We start from the raw sequence: 16,928 nt of genomic DNA, 5'->3' as shown, positions 1-16,928 counted from the left end.
ACCGAGTCGGGAGCTGTACTTAAGTGCTTTGCCGTGAAGCTATCTTCGCCGGTTATAGCCAGGTAGCCTAAAGGCTGTGTTGCTGATTGTTTCAGCGTGCTTATTGTAGTTTTTCGATGACTGGACTGTGCTGTGAAATACTAAAGAATAAATTGTGCTTTGATCTTCATCATGAGTTGTCGTCAATCGCTTCAAATCCACGAACCCGTAGAACGCAACTACATCTTTTTTAGTTCGCTCTCCTTTCTTAAATTATATATATATAAATTAATTATACTTAGGAGATAATATAATCAATTAATCAATACTGTTTAGGAAATAAATTATTATATATATATATATATATTTGTGTGTGTGTGTGTGTGTGTATGTATGTATGTATTTATATGTATATATGTATGTATGTATGTATTTATATGTATATATGTATGTACATATATACAATTAATTAAATTGTTTACTTGCATACACATGTATGCAAGTAAACAATTTAATTAATTGTAATAAATTGCCTAATACTTGCGCAAAAGCTGCAAGCTATCACTTACTAAATAAAAATAAAATAAAATAAATAAATGAAAGTTTTATTTTGAACTATAACTTTTTAAAAGTTTCCATTTTCAATTTATTCAAGATACATTTTCGATGTTTCCATTTTAAATTTTTTTAGGATTCAGTTTTTAAATGTGCTTGTGAGTTATTTCGTTTCAGTAGAATATATATATATATAATTTTGTTTGCGTCTCACCTGTTACGTAGCAAATAGGCCACCCAGCTGGTATAGTGATAAGTGACGCTATGTGCTGCACTGAGCTTCATAGTGTACTTACCTCATGTACAACATTTATTCGTCAAAAAATTCTTAACACCTTTTTTTAAATTTTTCAATGATATTTTGTCTAACTAGAATATGTTTTAAATAACATTTTTATGTTTATTTATTATAAACATGAAAAGGTATTTCTTCTTTTCATTAATTCTTAAAACATATTAAAAATATTTTTAAATTATAAGCGTGAATAACGAACACATTGATATTCTTTCTTTCGTAAAGATGGATACTACAAAAAATATTTATTTCATATGCAAAATGGAAGGAGAAAGATACAAAAGGAAACATGCAACAAAAATATTTGCTTTAATGTTTTATTCAATAGTTTCATATTTTCGATACGTAGATTCAATAACTTCTTTTCGCTTATGCTTTTATTTGAAAATATTTTCAAGTACACTACTTTTGAAAGCTTTAAAATTTCAGCTTCTAAATAATTTTATGCAAAAGTTTATTCCTCATATTAATAAAGTAAAATTAAATATATTAATAGTTCCTTTAATGATATAAAAAATTATTATTTACTTCACATACGAGGGCGTGGAGACAGCTGTGGGAAAAGCATGCTTTCCATTAGTCAAACATTTGCGATCTATTAGACTAAAGGCAAATATTAGAGAAGAAAGTTTTTGTTGATTTGTTTACATATCTTATTTCTGCATTATTATGCAAAACATGTAAAATTCCCCGTCAGAAAAATGTTCCCAATGCTTTCACTTAAATCACTTTGACCCGAAGAAAAAAAAAATGTAAGGTATTTTGTCATACACAATAAATTTCCATTAAGCGTAAAATTTCGAATTTTAACAGTTCTGGGAGTGAAAAACTTGAAGGCAATGTTTCAAATCGCAGTGCCTTTTTAACTCGGAGAGTATGATTACTCTTTGAGGTGTTAATTAAATAAATTCAAATTGGAAAACTCAATAAGTGTAGCAGGAAAACTCAACAGTGTACAGCATGATATTCTATAAAAATTAAATTGAATGTATTTCAAAAAATTATGACTGTATATGCCTTTTGAACTGGAGAGTGTGATTACTCTTTAAGGTGTTAAATAAATTCGAATTGGAAAACTCAACTTGTGTAGCAGGAAACTTCAACAGTATGTGTTGCAATACAGCATGACATTCTATAAAAATTTAATTAATGACAAAATCAAATAATTTTGACTGTATATGAGAATTTTATTAAATATAGCAAAAGAAACCGCTTCGAAGTATGACATACTTGAATTCGCGGATTTGATGAATTCACAATATAGAAGATATTGCAGCTTAAAAAATATATTTGTTACAAGCATCGTATACAAATGATTCCCATGAAAAGCACAGTTACGTCTTGAATTAGTTGATGAGCATTACATCCTCGTTAAGAGATATTCTTTTAACACCGGATAAATAATCGGCACTTATGACAGAAAAAAATTATTTTTTCAGAACGATTTATTTCATTTTTTTTTCCTGCTAGCAGATTACCAATGTTAAAAGAGTGAACAACTATTGCAAAATATTTTAAGTATAACTAATGACAATCAGTATTAAGGTAAGATGTGCAGTATATTTAAATAAATTCAAAACGTTTGGCCAGGATATTTAAAAAATTTAGAAACCGGCCATCAGCATTGTTCCAGTTTAGGAAACGGGTCAAATATTGCGAACTTCCAGACTAGGATTATTTTGTTAAGATCCCGCGATGGAACTGTGCAGGATGTTTAAAAAATTTCAAAACTGACCATACACCATTTTATCATTTTCAGAAACGTGTCAAATATGGTGGACTTCCAGACTGCGATGATTTTGGTCAAGAAATTCTTAAATATAATGCAGCATGGTTCAATTTTGATACAAGCCGCAGAGAAAGAAAATGTCAACTACGAAACTATCAACTTGTGAAAAATAATTTCCACAGCCGAATTAATCAAATAAAAAAAGTGTCCTAATATGAACAAATTTACCGATTATCACATTAATTAAAATTTTAAAAGATATCATAAGCGTTGTTAAAATAGCTAAAATAGCTAAATTTTCGACTGCGAATTTCTGAAAGTTTTCAGAAAAACAGGAATTTATAAATGTAGATTTTAAACTTCCCTTTCTTAAAATCCTAAAATTAGGAAATCATTTTGTCAATAATATTATCAGATAAAAGGGATACAAGGAATATAATCTGGGTAATTTTTAGGATTATTTTAATTTCTTAAGAACTTACTAATTAGAAATTTCTCTTGTCGAGAACCCGCATAAAAATTTTAATTTCATATGATTTTTAAAAGATACCTCAGAATTAAAATCGGCTTAGGTTGAACAACTGCCTTGCATGCCTTATATCACATAGGTTTTATATTAATAACGTGTATTCATAAACGTTTTGTATTATCATTTTTACTTTTGATCTCTTACATAAGAAAATGAGAAACAGAAAGAAAAATATTGATTAATAATTATATGATTGTATTAGCATTCATTGATTTTATTTGCATTTCAAAACGAATCATTAGTTACATGCCAAATATCTTTAATTTGAATGAAAACACTTTAAAAAGCTTTTCCAACAAAATAACATTGTTATTGATTTGAGAATTCAAGTTAATAAGGATTTCAAATTAATAAGTTTCTATTGCCCCTGCAATTGTCAGAAGCGAAGTTGTTCTGAACTCAAATGATTTCGCAGCCAGACAGCACAAAATCTGGCTTTTCTACGAATTTTCTTTTCGCTGCAAAATTTTCCATTTTGAGGTAAGATCTGCTGGCAATTTTTCTGTTGAAGGCATCTTTGAGCCTGACCATTTCGATCTGAAGTTTCCCTTCAAATATGCTTATTAAACTTAAAAAAACCCAAAGATACTGAGATATTCAAAGATACTTAAAGAGAACTTCCGACCATCAAAGGATCATCTTAACTAAAGGAATTTTTCAAAGATGTTCTTCATATTAATAATCAATAAGATCACACAAGAAGAGAAAGTTAAAACACAGAGGAAGAATAAAACATCTGAAAACGCATTTTGAATCTTTTTCAGATTTTCAATGTCCGATTGAGGAACTACTGAATGTAGGATGTAAGAAAAAATACTGCGAGTACTTCAGGAAAGGAAATAACTTTTTATATTTCTTTCATTAAAAGTAACATCGTACAAGTAGAAAGAACAAGTGAGATCATCCAACGTTATTGCTGCTACGAAACACTGTATGGTGCAAATGATGACATCAGGCATACAATCTAAGTAATTATTCTTTTCTCATTCGATGTTCTCCGGTACATATATTAAGCAAATTCGATAAATGTTTTCGCTTACACGATAATCAAAAGTAAATAATTGTGACGATTAAAGTATAAGTGAAGTAAGCTAATTTTGTTTTCCACTCTGGAGGAACTTCAGCGAAATCAATAACACACAGCTTAGTAAGATCCACAGGTAACAAAAGAACATACTCCGAATATAAACGCAGCTATTCGTGATTCCCATGACAGAACAAATTCTCTTAAGGGGCCTATCAAGCGAAGTTCTTGAAACTGAAATCCATAAGAAACATAACAGCGCTTCATTTGTGAAAAAACTGTGTTTTTCATCTCTAGGAATGAAACTGTAAAGCGAAAGAAAAGCGAATCCTTTTCTCCATTTTCAAGAATAAATTGTCGCATCGGTAATGTAAGGCAGTCTAAAAAGGTCTTATAAAGTCGAAAGAGTCTAAAGAGGGCACTTATAATAACAGCAATAACTAAAACATCGATAGGAATTTTATCAATCAATGATTTTCATTATTCAATTAATAATCATAAGTAGCCTCGATCAGTCCTTTAATTTTTTTGACTGATGAGAATGAACCATTTACAAATTACTTATCTTAATGAAGAATTTGCAGAATTCTTAAATAATGAAGAATTTGCATGTTTTTCGCATTGTGAAAAAACGACGGTATTTGAGCCCTCAAATTTTGAATAACGTACCCTTCCATCCTAACATATACACTTGGAAGCCCGAATTTTGAATTTCGAATTTGTTTTATTGTGTTTTCATATTTTGTAAAAGTTTAATGAATTTTTCATTAACAAACTCAAAGATTTCAAAGCGAGCAGGGGCAACACTGCACAGGAAAAAACATTCTTATCTCAAGTACGCAAGATTGTCCGCCAGAAATTCCAAAGATATGATTTTTTAAATATTTTATTGTGTATATTAAATTTTGTAAAATCTTTAAAGAATTTTTGATTAACAAACTCAATTATTTCAAAGCAAGCAATGGCAACACCCTGCAGGGGGAAAAACATTTTTACCTTCAGCTCGCGAGATTATCTATCAGAGAATCTAAAGATATGCTGTTTTTAAATATTTTATAGTGTATTGCAAGTTTTGTAAAACTTTAACGAATTTTGATTAACGAACTCAAAGATTTCAAAGCGAGAAACGGTATCACTGTGCGGACGAAAACGTTTTCATCTCCAGCGCACGAGACAGTTTATCGCAAATTCTAAAGATAGGCTATTTTAAAATATTTTTGTTATTTTAATTTTTATTTCGTTAACAGTGACATCACTATTTTCGTTAATATGATTCAGAAAAGGGAAGAAAAAAGGTCTAACAGAAAAAATGTGTGTCTCGTGAATGCACTTCGCTGATCAATGTTCATGTTTACAAGAAATATATTCGACGATGAGATTAATCAAAAATATTCTGAGAGAGATCATTGAATAGTAAAAAAAAATCAGTTCTCTCCTTGCGCTTAGCGGTTTAACACCAATATTGAGTAGTAAAATAAGTTTAGTTCTCTCTGTGCAACCGAGGAGTTAACATCGAGTTCTTTAACACATAAGAAAGAATTATTCGAGACAGATCATTGCTGATTAAACCAAGAACTGAACGTTGGTTGGTCAATTTAATTTAAAGCATCATTCGATTCGTTCGGGAATCGGGGGTTGACCAGTTTTAATATAACATTGTTTGTTTGATCATTGATAAATTTCTAAAGAAGCCCTTATTAAAGCCTCAGTGGGAATACTTCTGTCAATAATAAAGAGAAAAGGTAACATTTAACATTAAAGTTACCGAAGATGTCAGATATGTTCTAAAATATTCTAATCCACAATACAGGACTGAAGGCAACAGAATTCAAAGTTATAAAATATAAAATATACATTCAAGTTATAAAATATACAAAATTGGGTGTAAAAAGTCGCATTCAAGTCGTAAAGCATTTCAGTTACTCGAGGATCGCATATCCGCGATCGACGCACATGGAAAATAAAGGATACAAAGCGAAAATAATCCCGGCAGTTTAAAAGGTCTTCGAAACAACACGTATACAAAAGCCGAATTTAAAAATAATTGAATCAACTGCTAAGCATTTCTGTCTTATGAAAGTTATTCGTCTTGGAGACAGACATTTATTGATAGCGGTGACTTGGAAAACGCTGAAAAGGAGTTATAAACAAAGAGAATTGGGGAACGGAGATGCTAAGAGAAATGCTTTTCTAGAAAACTTCGTACGTCAGAAAGCCCTCGCGGAAGCCTTACTACCTGTTTCGCACATATTTTTCATATGCATTGTTATTCTCAATGCAAACTATTCCTCTAAACTCTGTAAATATTCTAGAACTCTGTAAAACTATTCCTATTAGTTTTACAGATGAAACTAATAGTAACGGATTAATAACGTATAGAGGTACCACTGTATAAATTATTTCCATAAATGATACAGCGTCATCAGTTTCGGTAACTTTTAATAAATAAAATCATCTGAATTCTTCATTCTCTAGTTTTGATTTGAAATTCTCTGCTAAAGCAATGATCAAAATTTATCTATGATATAAGACAAAAGATAATCTCGGGCTGGATTCAAAAATGTATTTATTTATGCATGTATGTATGGATGGATGGATGTGTTCATGTATTCATGTATATATGTAAGTACGAATGTATGTGTGTGTATACACGCATCTATATATGCACATTCATACACACTTACGTACATACATATAATCCGGTCCCGATAACAGAGGATAACTAGATAAAATAAAATTTTATTTTTTAAGTTCTATGTATTATTTCTAAGAAATTAATAAAAAAAGTCTTTCTTTTGTTTCTTTTGTTGCGCTGCTGTGAAGTAAAATGTTTATGATATGAAGCGTTATAGTAATATGTCGGAAAACTTTGAAAAACCTTATCTGATTGATTTTTATGATCAAACAGATGCAAAAAATTCAGAACCATTGTTACGAATCTTTGTTCTTCCTAAAAACGCGTCTTTAAATTGTGCGCCTCTGCATAGTAACTAGAATTTCATTCCTAACTAGTAAAAAAATATTCACTATTCTGCTAAGATCAAAGACATAAAACTTCCTTACTATATTACATTTATTCAGTTTGAAAAACTTTTAAAAAAATCATGTTAGAAACTTATTTGATTAGACTCCAAGGTGATTTTTGATCCTTTAAAAAAATGTCAATGTCATAAATAGCCAAACAATGGCTTGTTCTTCAAACGTTTTCTTGACATGAGCAAATTTTGCATCAAATGCGTGAAAATTTTGGTTCGCACATTTATAAAAAATGTACCTCCATTGCTTTAAAACTTCAAAAATTCAAAAAATTGTCAATCTTGGCAACATTTTGTCACACATACCAGCCATGCTGTCAAACTATTTCTTAAACTAGACAAATTTTGAGTGGTAATATTTCCTTTCTTGTTGATCTACTTGTCAGCTGTCAGGGGTTTTATACTTGCATAAACTCATTGTATAAATACTTTTAAATATATACCTTAATTACTCGCACATTTCTCCACAGTTTTTCAACGTAAGATTTAGAAACTTCTGATTTATGATAATAATGTGAAATGCAGTCGCAATTAGGAAAGTATTTTGTGCAAATAAAAAGAATATTATTGAAATAATTTACTATTCAAAGAGAATATTACTGAAATAAGCCTTATGGACATTTCTTCTGAAATAGTATACACGGCGCATTTTTCTCCTCCTGGTTTTCCAAACGGTAAAATCAATAGGAAAGGGGGGAAGGAAGTTGCGCCAGTAAATATTATATATACATAGAAAACAAATTTTCTTAAATTTAAAACACTGCAAATTAAAAAATAAATGTACATAAGTTTAAAATTTTGCAAAAGACAAATGTTATACGCAAATTTACAAAAAATACAAAATGAATGTACAAACGCATTACAGGAAATAAATATTTACTTTCATTTGACAATTATGCACATTTTTAACAATATGAAGCTAAAATTTTAGCAAGTCTTTGTCTTTCTAATGGTTTGTTTTACTGATCTGCACTTTTTTTAACTTATGGAGTACATTTAATAAATAAGTTCTAAAAAAGCTCATTTGTGTTAAATCGCAAGAATTGTGGGTTTTCACGTGATAAATGTATCTGGCAGACTTTTGTTGATTTCTGTAATATAAAAAGTCTTACGGTTGAGAAATTTTTGAAATTAGAAGATTTATATGCTTGGATTAAATCTTAGTTCGACGGTTATGAGAGAGCTATTTCATTGGCTATACGAGAATAGAACATCGTCTTGGCAGTCTTCACTAGTATATTTCGGATTTTCGTTAGAAATCACTTCAGGTAACCGCGAATTAAATAACAAACTAAATGAATAAGTCTGAATGAATACACGGGGTTAAAATTTAAAAACTTTAAGTTCAATTTGAATTTTATAAACCTAACATAATAAACAGTTAACATTGCTTAAGTTCTATTACATCGTACATATACTCATTTTTGTTACATCACAAAACAAAAATACTAAAAATACTTTTATAAATTTTATAGACTTCACTGTAATATTTTATGCTACTTATTAATTTTATGCTACAGTAATAAATGATTTCAAATGATTGTGTTCGATGGACGTTCCATAGTGGTATAGCTATTATAGCTATCACGAACAAAAAGCAGTTTGGATTATAATGTAACGTTAGCATTTCAGCAACTGTTGCATTTTTGTAACATTTGGGTTTAATATTTGACATGCATCTCTAATTTCTTACTAGAAATGAATTGCTATTCCTATTACAGACAGCGCCAGCGGACAATCAGCAGAATCGTTTTAACGCTGGTAGTTCGATCTAGACCCTAATCCCGGCAAACGAACTAGCTGCGTAAGAGTTTTCATCGATTTGCCCCTCGTGTAACAAAAATACAAGCCGATTTCCCTGATAAAGTCCTTGATGAAGGCAAACTTCGCTTAAGAAGAAAGGCTTTGAGTGTGTTGCCGTAATCTAATGCAAGTGCAGTAGAATTTTACTCACGTTAAAATATAAATATTAAGCCTTCGGCAATGAATGTCATTTTACACATTTCAAACTGCAATATTACACGGTAGTAAATTTTTTAAAAAGATTGTTGCTAATGCTGAGAGCACCGTATGAAGATTTTTAACAATCATCTTTTACCAGTGAGAAATTTTTCCCTTCTTGTATTAAATATTTTTCAAAAAAGGAAAAGAAATATATTTTTCAAGCATTCGCACTTGTTCTTTTTTATCTTCGACAATTTCTAGAATCCTTTTCAAAGCCAGAGTACAATTTACACAGCGTTTTTTAAAAATGAATATTAAATAAATGGCATTCAAGGCTACTCGAAAAGAAGAACTAAGGAAAGCCATTTAAAGGAATGAATGCACTCGCAATTGTAGAATTTGCAGAGAAAATGTACACGCATTGGCACTTACAGTCGTCGCTATGGTTTCTGAAATTGTTGCTAAACTATTTAGCTTTCATCTTTGTCGCAGTTTTTGTGAAACATTTAAATATTAATGTTTCTTTTGAATGTTAGAAATTCTCCGCAATGCTGTGAATGTCTTCTTAAATATTTTGCAGAGTCCGCAGCATTTTTTAGCCGTTTGTTATCCATGCTAGACTGCGTTTTAACCATTTGTAGTTTCTTTAGCTTTTATTTGCTATTTTTTTATCATAGGGAATCACAGCAATTCTTCAACTTTTAAACCCTTCAAAAACTATTTTAAATAGAATATATTAATCATAGATAAAATATTTCACTACTCACATTTAAGTGCTAGAAACGTAGCGAAATCTAACATATCAGAATAAAAATGTATAAATAAATAATTTATTTTTTATTTCTAAACTAATTATTTAATTATTATATTTTATTTAATTAAATCAAAAATAATACTGGGGAAATAAAGACCAGAGTTCAGTTGATAACACATGCTAACGTGAAGGTGGAAGTAATTTTCTCCTTCTTTATTGCGTGGTATAATTGAGCACACGTCCAACTAGCAATCAAAAGTTCGCAATTCGAATCTCGATCAGGCCACAGCTGATTTTTCATGTTTCGTATGCTAAAATAAACCAAAACAAGCACTTTGTTCTCAGCATACTCGAGTCTCACATTCGAGAAGGAAGAATCTCACATTCACATCCGAAACAAATAACGCCATATTTTTTTCTCACATTGACTTACTGAACGGAGTTTTAGTATCTTTTAAAGTTGAAAACGTCTTCAATTTAGGACTTGAGTGACTTCACTGAACTAAATCTTAGACGCATGCCTAGAGTGACGTATTAGATATGCATTTACAGGTTGCTCGTAATTAGTGTCGCAGCGTTTGAGTGGAAATACTTAACATTACTTAGTAAAAAATCTGCTTATGGTTTTTAAGAAATATTTTTTCAGGATGGAGCTATCAAATTAAAAGGGTTCATGCCCTCACTTCTCCTTTTGATTTAGGATTAAAAATACGTGAAGGAATCATATTCTAGAGGTAAAAATTTTCAAAACTGTCTAATTTATTCCCATGTAATTTTAAGGCGCGTTTAATAACTAAATAACATTTTCAAATGATTTCTTAATATGCTCTGCTGGTCATTAAAATTGCCACACATTGAAGTAAAACGGTTAGCACAACCATTTATTTTACGAATCTATTTTAAAAGATGAACTAATTAAAATTTCAAATACAGAAGTACTGAACATACAGAAAGCTACCTCAAATATCCGCCTCAGACAACAATAACCACAGTTATGAGGCTAAGCAGGGAATCGAATAGATTTTGGATGACAGTTAAACTGTTATCATGCCTGCAAGTGAAGAGCGCCAAATGAAACATTTCTAAGAATCTTCTCTTTTCAAATATCTCATTACGCGAAAATTTACGCAAGACAAAGCTGCAACAGAAATATTGTAGCTACCATTGACACGCGCACCCATGGACCGCTAAAATCTGAACATTGAACTTGGACCAAATGGAACACTACCTACCTAATTACCGCAGTACAACATTCAATACATAATTCAAATATAACGCCCTAGGTATCATAAAGCATATGCTATGCCAAAACCAACAAGCTTCTATAATGAACATAAACTCTTGCATTGTAAATAATCTGTAATAGTATAATAATGCTATGTTCTAAGAACATAACTTCTTGCATTGTAAATAATCTGTAATAGTATGATAATGCTATGTCCTATGAACATAACTTCTTGCATTGTAAATAATCTGTAATAGTATGATAATGCTATGTCCTATGTGTTGAAGTATGTTTAAACAGCATGTTGCGATATGTCCTATACGTTGTTAGTGCTATGTCCTATGTTTACTGTAATCAGGTCCCCTGTGGAAGGGGCGGTGCCAAAACCAACAAGCTCTATAATGAACATAACTTCTTGCACTGTAAATAATCTGTAACAATATGTTAATGCTATGTCCTATGTGTCGAAGTATGTTGTAACAGTATGATGTGCTATGCCTTATTTGTTGTTAATACTATGTCCTATGTATACCGCAATCAGGTCCCCTGTGGAAGGGGCGGTACGCTAGAGAGGTAGTGCATGGGGGCTATACCATTTTTGTCAATGGCGATGTGCCCCCTGTACTTGTTCCTGTAGCTACCATTGCAAAATGTTTGGCGTACATAGCTCGGACATAGCTTCTAACGGAACTGTTTCGGCTAGGAACCTTGCCGTTCAAACCAGAGCTAGGAGAAACTATAGGAAAAATTTCTTCTAGCGTTGCTTGTCGCTACATCATCCGTAAACGGGTTGTCGCATCCGTAAATGCGTTAACCCATTTACGGATGATGTAGTCACTTCAGCTTCATCCCTAGCCACAGTTCATGCGTCTTACCAGATGGCTGGTGTTTGTTATGATAAATCTCTGCAACCATTGACTAGGTGTTTTCAAATGGTAAGAGATACCGAGAACGTTACTTCTAAAGCAGGAGTCATGCACCTTATTTACTAAGGAAACACTAGACAACGTGAGGCAATATGCGGTATCGCACTGTTTGATGAAAGGTGAGGTGATGGAGTCTTAAGATATAGCAGAACCATGGGCATAAGAACTTCAGAAATGTGACATTAAATTATATGCTGATCAAACTATATGCGACGAGTATACAGACTAAGATGAACAGGATAAGCCCCTAGTCGTACCCCATAACCTCAATCCAGATGCTAAGCCCATATGACGATGAAGAATGCAAACATGCAAATTTTCCTTCCGTTCACAGATCGCCTCACTAATACTTTTAGACAGACTGATTAAATTTGAAAAATAAATTAAAGAACTTATGTTTTTTGAATGGCTGTACTCTGAGAATCCGTTAGATGCGAGGGCGTATGGAAGATAAATATGCTATATTCCGTACAGTGGTAATATTTGGTAGAATCTCCTTCAATACGCATTTAATTTGTTCATTCGTCAATTACCGAGGCACGGTCGCATCGACGGATTGTATTTTACCGAATCTGGATTTTATACGTTGAGTAGCAAAAATACACCGCATCCGCAGTATTTTTTTAAAGGAAAAAAATTATTAATAGGGAGTTTTTTTCTGTGTCGTCTTATTTTGCGTAATTGATCAATAAACTATAAAACTGTTAGTGTTCTTTTCTGCTTGTTTTACTTCGGCGAAGCAAATATCCTCAAAGTACAGTTCTTCTGCCGTGACAAGTCTCCAAGTTTCATGCTGGATACTGCTTTTTGTAAAGTTTCATACATATTTTTACTTTCCGCAAACACAATCAGTTGCCTGTAGGACATGGTAAAGATACACATGGTAGTCAAATGTGCTACGCCTGATGTACTACTCCTACACCACGCAGCTATATTTCTGCTCAGCGCACCTGTATCCCCACCTTTCTTTCAATTATCAAAAATATTAGCCCTAAGAAATCTGCCTTACTGAAACGGTGTCTTACATACGATTAGTCGGTACAAGTATAGGCAAAGCAATGGCCGCGGCATGGAACAAATAACTTTTCTATAACCGAAAAATTAGCTCAGATTTCCCAAATAAGGAAATCTAAACCTTGTTATTATTTTAAATGGTAGAATGTGGAGTTTATTTGGATCCTGTAACCGCTCAGATCCCTCAGCACGTCCAGTTTCTCGCAATACTTACTGATAATAACGACAGTCTCACCATTTCAAGAAATGTTTTCCCTGATATTAGGAAAAGCCCAGCTTACACTTTTTTCCTCAATGAATGAAAGTATGATGATAATTTATACCTGAATTATATACTGATTTTTGATTTTATTGAAAAGAACAAGTGTTTAGTTTGTGTTTAGTTTAGTTGACTTGTGATGGCGACACTATTTGCGTTGACTTCATATTAAACGCTATTATTCAACTAGCCAAGAATCTAGCTAAAAAAACTTGAAAATTAGATTAAATTTTGATTTGAAGCCAATTTGTGCTTGTAAAATGTCAGAAAAATGTCAAAGAAATTTAAATCTTCGTTTCATCCACACATTATAATAAAAGCTATATATATTATTTAGCACTATAACGATGGAATCTGTAGCATTAAATCATTTTAGATGTAAGTTTTATTGCCATTCCTGAAAATATATAAATTCCTTATAGAATTTATTTCGGAGACATATTTCGGTCTGTAATCTTACAATAATACGTAGAAGAATCAAACCGATTAAGTTTCCTCACTTTTTCAATAACTAGCAATACAAAATGCAACATACGCTCAATGAGACACTACTAAATGGACTTATTAATCAAACATAATAAAGTTGCCAAACAATTCACTTCATAATCGATTAATATGACTGTGAAAAATGCTTATGTATTTCAGAAAATTTTAGTTTTCTTTCCCTGTTTATTTTCTACTTTACTTCAGTCGCACATTCTAGAATTACAAAATTATTAAATTAGCATGAAAGAGGCAAAGCTACAATGTTGAATTTCTTTGATCCAGTGCTCTTTCAGGCAAGAGAAATCTAGCCCTCCATTTGCCAAACGCTTTCTAGATTTAGAGTATTTATTATCTGCGTTGAGTTAGATTGAAGAGGTGCCAGGCGCGAGTAAGTAATTTAAGCTTGGTTTATTTTAGTTAGGGATTTTCTAGATAGAAACGGGAAAAGAGGCCTTTTTTCGCCAGGATTGGTTAAATATTTCTTTCAGCCAAATTCCGTTAGCCTCTTCATTGTTCATCTGCAAATTAATAGCTGCTTGACATTGTAAAATTTAGTTCGCATGTTCCGTTTTTGTTTTTAAAATATTAAATTATTACGTAGCTGCTCAGTTCTTATTTTAAATTTTAACTTGTTTTGTATGCTTTTGAAATGCATCATTTTTAGATAAAAATATTCGTGAATCTAATTCACTAAAAATATTTACCAACTTGAAACATAATATTACAACATTCATCTAAAAATTAATAATTATCCATTAATGGAATACTATTAATAATTATACGTTAATCGAATATTATTAAAAACATGCGTTACCTTTCAATGGAAAAAATATAATACGCCAAAAAAAGTTAAGGATAAGTTAAATTAAATCTCTAACGCCAGATAAATGAGAGAAAAGAAGGAATTTTCTCCCTCCTTTCTGCATGCCTTCCTGGTGTAACGGTAGCACACGCGGTGCGTATTCGAGAGGTCCGGATTCGAGTCCCGGCGAGGGCATTGCATATTTTTCATGTCTCCTGCTTCAAAATAATCTAGTGACTTTACAAGGTGCTCAAAATTTAAAAATGCCTTAAAATAAGACTTTAAAAATGCCCTGACGACCTCTCTTATGCAAAGCTGCTGTCTGGGGCTGTTTTCTAATGATTATTTGATAACATTCATTAGAAAATCAGGGAATTTTTAATGATAATTATATTTTTTTCGAATTATAATTCAGATAAGTTTACTTTAAATTTTTTAATGCAGTTAGCGTTAGAAACAAGCTTTATTCGGAATTGTTTAGCTCTTAGAATCCGATTGCTGTCGATTTATCGTAAGGCGCAAATTAGACGGTTGTAATTATCTCTGTCTGTATCACGTAATGATCTCTAAATATTAGACTATAAAATACCTTTGATGCAGTTTTTAAAAATTAGAAATAAACTTGTTTAGCATTTATCACTCAAAATGATGCAGTCATCAAAATAGTACGTTGCATATTTGCTGCTTTATATGAGCTTCGGCAGATTTTGCTGTTTATTTTTTTACAAGTATGGAATGATGAAATGCAGCTGAAAAATATTTTCATGCAAGATTATATGAATGCAGTGCTTCATGAGCTTTTATATAAATATCCTGTAAGTGTTGTGCACACAGGAAGTAAAGTACGTTTACGACTTTACAACTAGATTAAAAAACACAGTTTTTTATTTAAACAATTAATTTAAGCCATAAAATCCAACAACCAAATCAATAATCTTTTTTAGTTACATAACGCAAAACGTTGCCACATATTATCTAAATCAATTAGTACAGCATAGAAAAGCAAGTAATTTTATCATTAATGTATTAAAATATCTTTTATGAAGAAACTTCTTCATCGTTTTTCCCCTCAATGTCAAAACACACGTGTTGAATATTTTAATTATTGTTTATGAATGAACATTTTAATAAAGGAAATATTCCTTATTTTTTTCCTTTTACGTTTTTTTTTTTTTTTTTTTTTTTTTTTTTTTTTCATTTTACGACGCAGTTTTTCTGAAATATAATTTGATTCTTAGTTAATACGTTAGTTTAAGGAAATCTTAAAATGTATATAGTTTCCGGTTTTAAGGAAGCTTCTAAATAAGATTTTCTTAAAGCATGCAGCATAAAAAATGGTTCAGTACTGATGCATCGCTATTCAAAATTTTTGACTTGACCTGCAGCTGTTTAATAATCTTTGTCGACGTCAGAAGATCCGGGAAAATACTAGGTGCGTTGAAAAAAAATTATCCTACATAATTTAGCTTCCGAAGCATTTGCGCATATGACGCAAATGGAGTAGGAGACAAAAATGCACGAAAACATAATTTTTACGAAATTCTTCTAATCTAAACTACGAAATTTTATCTGAATAATTAAAAACTGTTTTATTCGTTTAAAAGACATAAATTACAACTAGCTATTTTATTGCAAAATAATATATAGTGTAATGTACTTTATATTGTGTATTTCGCACATTCAAGAATTTTTGTATATAGACACCGTACGCACTATTATCTGGAAATGATTTCACACAAGCTCATATCAAAAATTAATTACGCTTACAAGAAGAAAAAGTAACCTTTATTGCAGATAAAATTAGAATAATCACTGTTAAATTTTTAATCGATAATTCAATACTAGTGCTCTTAATATTAAATATGTACTTTCGTACTGTTTATATAATTTAAGTAAAGAAAACTTACCTCAATTCCGAAAACACTGATGTGAAGAAGTATCTTCTGAAGGTTACGAAACACGCGTGATCGAATTCAAGCAGAACAATGATAAGAAAGAGAAGAGCGATGGTATTTAAACTGAGAAAACAAGAGCGCCACCTGTAAGCTTGCGCTTTTATTGTAGTGTTTTAAACAAAAGTAGAAACATTAAAGTTTCGATTTAAAAAAAATAAACATTCTGAAAGCGATATATAATACATAAAATAGAAATTAACCAATTATTAGATCTTCGCGTAAGTCTGCTTCTTAGAATTACAGAAATTATAAATTAGCTTTTAAACTCATTATTTCCAACTTTTCGGTCTATAATATGTACATAAATTTCATTAATTAATTAGTTCTCGAAATACATTTTAAGATCATTACAGAATTTCTGCTTAATTATAGTAAATATTCGGGGGTTACAAGTGAGATGAATGCCTGAAACATGAT

General features: G+C 31.1%; 1 long non-coding RNA gene across 1 annotated transcript in view; it reads right to left on the bottom strand.

Annotated features, from left to right (window-relative positions):
* LOC118195386 (uncharacterized) overlaps positions 1-16,615 on the bottom strand; it is a 59,995-nt gene extending 43,380 nt beyond the window's left edge. The window contains exon 1 of the long non-coding RNA XR_004759238.2: positions 16,464-16,615. This is a non-coding gene — a long non-coding RNA (uncharacterized LOC118195386). The remainder of the gene's footprint in view (positions 1-16,463) is intronic.
* Between the last annotated feature and the right edge of the window lie 313 nt (positions 16,616-16,928).

This window comes from Stegodyphus dumicola, chromosome 7 (assembly GCF_044657685.1).
Source record: "Stegodyphus dumicola isolate Sdum_Otavi_A_Nest chromosome 7, ASM4465768v1".
Classification (NCBI taxonomy): domain Eukaryota; kingdom Metazoa; phylum Arthropoda; class Arachnida; order Araneae; family Eresidae; genus Stegodyphus; species Stegodyphus dumicola.
Note: the sequence above shows the minus strand (reverse complement) of the source record. Positions and strands in the feature narration are given on the sequence as shown.